The sequence below is a fragment of the Callospermophilus lateralis genome, chromosome 7 (genome assembly GCF_048772815.1).
Source record: "Callospermophilus lateralis isolate mCalLat2 chromosome 7, mCalLat2.hap1, whole genome shotgun sequence".
Lineage (NCBI taxonomy): Eukaryota > Metazoa > Chordata > Mammalia > Rodentia > Sciuridae > Callospermophilus > Callospermophilus lateralis.
The window spans coordinates 98071967-98078394 of record NC_135311.1 but is presented as its reverse complement, the minus strand read 5'-3'; the positions used below and the strand labels follow the sequence as shown (position 1 = coordinate 98078394).

At 45.9% G+C, this 6428-nt stretch overlaps 1 non-coding gene across 1 annotated transcript; it reads right to left on the bottom strand.

Annotated features, from left to right (window-relative positions):
• Positions 1-6061: 6061 nt before the first annotated feature.
• Positions 6062-6134, bottom strand: Trnaa-ugc (transfer RNA alanine (anticodon UGC)). Its single transcript has one exon. It is a non-coding gene; the product is annotated as a tRNA-Ala (tRNA).
• Between the last annotated feature and the right edge of the window lie 294 nt (positions 6135-6428).

The window sequence follows — 6428 nt, the reverse complement described above, 5'->3', positions numbered from 1 at the left end:
GGACATTTCCTCTAAGAAGCCTGAGGCCTTATAATCTGCGTGCCCCCATCCAGGGCAGCTTGCTCAGTGATGCACTGCCCAGTCACCTGGATCTGGTTTCCTGCTCAGCACTGCCAGCTTAGGGTCAGACTCTGGGAAGCCTGGCTCACCTGGGCCAGGTCACATGACACTAGGTCAGGATGATGCTTTTAGCAGCCAGTAAGGCTAGGGTGAGGGCGTGCAGTCTGCCCCAGACTGTGACGTGGACAAGGGTGTTAAGCACCTTCTGTAATATTCCTGAACCACAGGGGGACCGATGTGTGCAGTGCTGGGGGAGAAGGAATAAGTACCTAAGTTAAAAAAAAAAAAAAAAAAAAAAAAAGCATAACTGGAAAGAGTTATTGTGTAGACCTGGAGGTGAAAGAACTCTGAACTGCAAAAATAAAGAAAAGCATCCTCCTTTGAGTGCCTTCTTTGTGTGAGAGCCAGGAGAAGTGCTGGAGATAGGAAATCATCACCAGTGGCCTTATGCTCTTTGTGTTCACCATGTGCCAGGGACTTTGCACCACTGTCCAACGAAACACTCACCTCCACCTGCATGAGGTGGGCCTCAGTGCTCACATTTCATTTATCAAGAAGCTCAGACATTCAGTCACTGGATGGAGGTATCACCCTTGCCACCAACACATACCAGTCAAGCTCCCTTGCTTTACAGCTATGGAAAATGAGGCAGGCAGGGGAGGATAAGCACCTCCAGAGCATTGTCCCATGGCAAGAGTGGGGACACTAGGTCATTGCTGAGCCCTCTGTCTGGGGTCTGTGGCCTCTTCATCCCCACATCCATCCTCTCTGAAGTGTTTCAGGGAGGAATACCCCTTTGCAGGATTTCCACTCATCTCCTCAGCTGATGATGGCAGTTTCTTTGTTTTCCAGGGCCAGGTCACATTGGGTCCTCCCCAGGAGGCTCCCAGGGTGGTGATGACAGCAAACCCACATTCTGATGGAGTCCAAGTGCTGAGGGAGACAGGAGAGGAGCAGCAGGAGGGAGGGAGGGAGAGAGGGAGGGAGGGCAGGTGGCAGGAGCTGGCCCCTGGGTGGGGCTGGCAGTCAGTGTTCCCTGTAGGGAGAGGGCAGGCTCAGGGGACCAGCTTCCTTGTAAACAGTGTGCAGCCAGCTCTAAAAATACCCCTGCTCTGGACAGGGCATGCTGAGCCCTCAGGCCTCCTCCAGAGCCCTCCTGGGGGCCTTGTCCTTTTCCTGAAAGGTCAAGGGGATGGGAAGAAAGTCCATTGGAAAGAATAGGATTTCCTCAGCAAAGAAAGTAGAACAATAATTCCTTCCTCTGCAGAACAGGAGGCGGACACTCCATGGGTTTTAACAACAACATTATGAGACAAAACACAGGTTGCCTGGGCCCCAGTTCCTGCTGGTATAAAATGAGGCCTGGACCTCACTCAGGTTCACAGGCTGGACCTGATTCATAGCCTGAGCAGGGAGCTGGGAGGGGACTACTGGGCAGGAATCTCCAGCTGTTCCCTCATTAGGCCCGTGACCCATGACTCAGCCACCTGATGCCTCAGTTTCCACAATTAAATGAGGGGACAATAATAGGGTTTACCACACTTGGCTATGGAGAGGATTAACTGTGATGCTGTAGGGAGGCTCTTCATGTGGTGCCTTATACATGGTCAACACTCTAATGCTGATTATCATGGTATAGGGAGGATATGACTATTTTCCGAATAGCTGAACACTCAGTTTAAATGGGAAATTTAGTAGGTAGTCAGGCAGTCGTGTGGATAAGAAGCTGGAAGCATCTGAATCATAGCAAGTCAAGCCTGTTATTTGACATATGGGGAAACTGAGGCCCAGGATGCAAAAAGGAGTTGCCCCAGGTCAGATACCATCTTAACACTGTGATAGGACCACTAAAAATCCCAGGTGGCTCTAGGTCTGTTCCACTAGGAGTCAGGAGAAGAAAATCCTTCATTTATGTGGCACATTAAAGCTTGGAAAGTACTTTCTAGGAGACAGACTCAGCAGATGACTTCCAGAGGACTGAGCTCTATGGTGGGGGACACTTGATGGGCAGCCAAAGAGGACTCACCCTAGGGATTGGTGGCTGGGGTGTGAGGCATCTGTAGACCATGCCTTTGGACCCAAGGCCCATGGAGGAGAGGCACAAGCAGGAAGAACTTTGCTCTACCTGAAGAATCTTCTAGCTCTGTGCTAGCCAAATATGACTACTGAATACTGGGGATGTGGCTAGTCCGAATTTCAAAAACTTCATTGTAAAAAGAATGTGAACTATCTCATTGATAGTTTTTAACTGGTTACCCATTGAAATGATATTTTCAGGTCTATTGGGTTAATTAGGATATGTGATTAAAATTTTTCGTGGGTGTGTATGTATGTGTCTTGTGCGGTACTGTGTGTGGTGTGGTGTGGTACTCAGGGGCACTCTATCACCTAACTACATTTCTAACCATTTTAAAATTTTTCTTTTGAGACAGGTTCTTGCTAAATTGCTGAGGTTGACCTTGAACTTGTGATCCTTCAGCCTCAGCCTCCTGAATGGCTGAAATTACAGGCATGCACCGTGGCACCTGGCTTACATTTCTTTTTAATTTTAGCCTGTGGCTCCTGGAGAAATTGAAGTCACATATGTGTATTGCACACAACTTTCTGTTGGGCAGTGCTGTTCTAACAAAGGCATTCATGTAACAACAGAACAGGTTCTCTCCAGGTAATGAGCCTCTCATCTCTGGAGTTGTCTGAAAAAAAGCCTATGTTAATGAAGTTCTCATAGCTAGATGGATAAATCTCTAATCCCTCCAACTCTGACTCAAGGACAGTTCCCAGACTGAGGAGCACTTGTTCCTTGGAATATGAGATGTCATAGGAAAAAAGGCTGGTGATTGGTTTCATGTGGGAAATTCTTGCTTAAAAAAAGTTAATCCCTTTAATCTAAGACTTCTCAGTGCCTTCTAGACGTGGAAGTAAACTGTGGGTCTTTCTGAATGCTGTCTGCAGCACTCCTGGGGTTAAATGGTGGATCTTTGTGAATGCTGAATGCGGTATTCCCCTGTATTAAATTGGACACAGGGACTTCTTTTCATATAGCATGACCAGGAAATAATTTATTGTTAAGTTCGTTCCTTGAGAATTGCTATCCTCAAGTTCTCCAAAGAATGTGAATTCTATTGCCAGACAGCACTGAGTTCATATTCTGGCTATTTTGTAGACGACCTTGGACATGTTACTCTACTTTCATCAAGTGGAAAATGAAAGGAAGAATATTTATCATTCAGGAGAGCTTTGAAGATCATATTTTAAAAAGCATTTAGAAAATACAGTGTGGTGGCTGATATATAGTAGTTATTCAAAGAACAGTGATTCTAATTTTAAGTACAGCCCTGAGAGGGAAACCAGCTTTGCCAAAGTCACACAGGAGATTGATTAACGATCATGGGAGGCCTTTAATCTGGGTCTGTGGGCCCTCTAGTTTACCTCATTCTCTTTACCAACAATAGCATGTAAGAAATCCAGTTCACCAGGAAAGATAAGAAGCCTCCCCAAGTTTGGTGTGGTTTTATGGGTCAATTTTAAATGGGAGACAAATATTTTCTTCTTTTCCTTGTTGTCCCTTGTCCTGGCCAAAGGAATCTGCAACCAGGACTGGCAGGCTTCCCCTCTCCCCTCAGGCTTGGTTCCTGTTCCTGCAGGTCCTAGGAGCCCCCAGCAGATGGGCTGCCCTTATCAGCCGGCTCCAGGCCAGAAGAGGAATCCTCCGGTCACATGTGGCTCCCCGGAGGGAGGGAGACCTTGTAAATAAACACAGCCCACACAGAGGAAGGGGGAGGGTCAAGGGAAAAGAATCCTTGACATTTTAGTGACTGGGCTAGGATTAAAGGCCACCAGGCATAGCCCTTATTGGCCATTTCTACAAGGAATGACAAATCCATGCAACTTCCCTGGGTGACGGGGCTATCTTTAAATAGCTCTGGGAGCTGGGGCATTCCCAGTGCACTGCTGGCTTGATCCAGACCTAATCCCTTGCCCAGGACTGACCTTTCACAGTTTACAGAGCACTTTATCTCCTGGCTCAGTGGAGTTTCACAGAACCCTCCTGAGAGAAGGGAGGTTTATTATCACCCCCAATTTACAGATGAGAAAACCAAGACCCCAAGGGTGAGTGACAGGCTCCTGGGTGCACAGCTAGAAGTGTTGAGTCTGGACTGAGGACAGTGTATATTCTGGCTCCAAATTCAGAGATCTTCCTATCCCCTACAGTGTCCTTTGCCACAATGTTCCTTTGTGCCCAGCACTTAGCTCCATGCCCTGTGTGAGCCAGAGCGGTCGACAATCCCCTGACAAGAGAAGGTAGAATGGATGGAGCTCAGTGAAGGAAGCCAGTCAAGAAGAGCTACCCTGTATAATCCCACTTGTGGAAACTCTAGGAATGGAATCGGATCACTACGACAGAAAGCAGATGACAGTTACTTGAGGAAGGGGGACAGGAGGAAAGGAAACTTTTGGGGTGGTGGATACGTTCACTATCTGGATGGTGGGGAGTGTTTCACAGCTCTGTACATATCAAATTGGACATTTTATGTGTACTTTATTGTATGCCAATTACACCTCCAAAAAGCTATTACCAAAGAGGAAGATACGTTGGGGGAGATTGAAGGAAGTTGGCTGGCATATAATTAAGTAACCATAAGCGGTTTTTAAATGTGAGCCTAAGTACTATGCACTCATGGGAGAAGAGGAGAAAAACCCATTCCCAGATGGGAGAGCTCAGGGGTTTTTGAATCAGGGGTTCAACATGGCTCAAAGTATGGAAGATGTAGAGAGAGTCTGGTAGGGTAAAAGAGAGTAGAATATCACACACACACACAGACACACACACACACACACACACACACACACAAACCCCTTTTTTCTCAATTTTTGGAGGCTGAGGTTAAAGCCAACAGCTGCAATCCTCTCTTTTCTTGGGAAATTCAGACACACGCCCTACTTGGCAGCAGCTGGTTTTGCTAATAAAATTTCTTCCCTTCTCCTTCCCCCTTTGTGTAGATCATTCCTTCAGGTCCAGCCTAGGCCCCTGCCCTCTCGGATTTCCTCTTTGAACTAAACTGCCAAGTGCTTGCTGGCTGAGTCCCCGACAGCTTCAGCCCCCAGGGCTCTGGGCACCCTTAGGGCAAATGGCTTATTTCCCAGGGCCATGGGGACCCCCATATCAGCCTCTTCTAAATCCCACTGTAAGAAGGAGATTTGAGGAGATTCATGTAGGAATGTGATGGGATTCCAGGTCAAAATAAAACTCTTCTCGTCCTTTCTCTTCCATATCATTTGGCTTAGTAATTGTTACATGACTATTATAAAATTTTAAATAATAATCTTATTAGAATATATTGTGGATAAAGCAGTAGGAAATTCAAGAATTGATAAGATGATTAATTGATTAGCTTACTCCCCAAACAATTTTGATCACTCCTGTAAAAGTTTGTGAAACATTTGGGTTTGGATGACCCTACTATTCATACCTTTATGTAAGGACTCTCCTGATGGTATAGAAATTGTAAAAACTCTTTTCAATTTCCTCGGCATGTTTGTTGATTCTAAACTGCTCCTTTTCAAAGTTTCCCTATTAATTAAATAAACCAGTCAGCCACATTCCCTGTGTCTAACTCAGCATTCAAGTGTAAGCTCAGTTCTGGAGTCAGCTTTCCAACCGTGGCTTAGGGGCATTAGTCACTAGGAGCAAAATGTGGCATCTGAACAGCTGTTTGGGGTTTTCAGAGCCCAAGGCCCATACATCTGAAGAAGGGAGAAGGTGGAGTTTGGAGGAAGGGAACCAATATTTATTTACTGAACACCTACCCTGTGATAGGCACTGGGGACTTTACAATCTCTTAATTATCTGAAGAGTCCACTAATGTGTTCTGTCTTTGCTGGGCATAGCAAGGGTAAGAATTGGTCTAAGATCATATAGCTCACAAGTGGCAGAGCTAGGACTGAAACCTAAGCAATCTGACTCTGTAGCTTCTACTCTTTCTTTTGAGTGGGGGGTGGGGGGCGGTACTGGGGATTGAACCCAGGGCCTTGTGCATGCAAGGCAAGCACTCTACCAACTAAGCTATATCCCCAGCCCTACAGCTTATATTCTTGAACACCCTCTCATATGTGCCTTTTTTTTTTTAAACCATTTCAATCCCAAAATATAGGTGGCTTATTATCGGATCTTTTTCCCAGATGGGAAACCAGAGGCTCAGAAAAATAATATTTCCAACATGAACTAAACTCTAGATTAGAACTCTGTGATCCTGAGGAAATCACTTCACCCCACTCATCCATCCATCCATCCTCCTATCCACCCATTAATGCTTACTCTACCCTAAGGATTATCTTGTTCCTTGAATTGAAAAGATCTATACAATCTA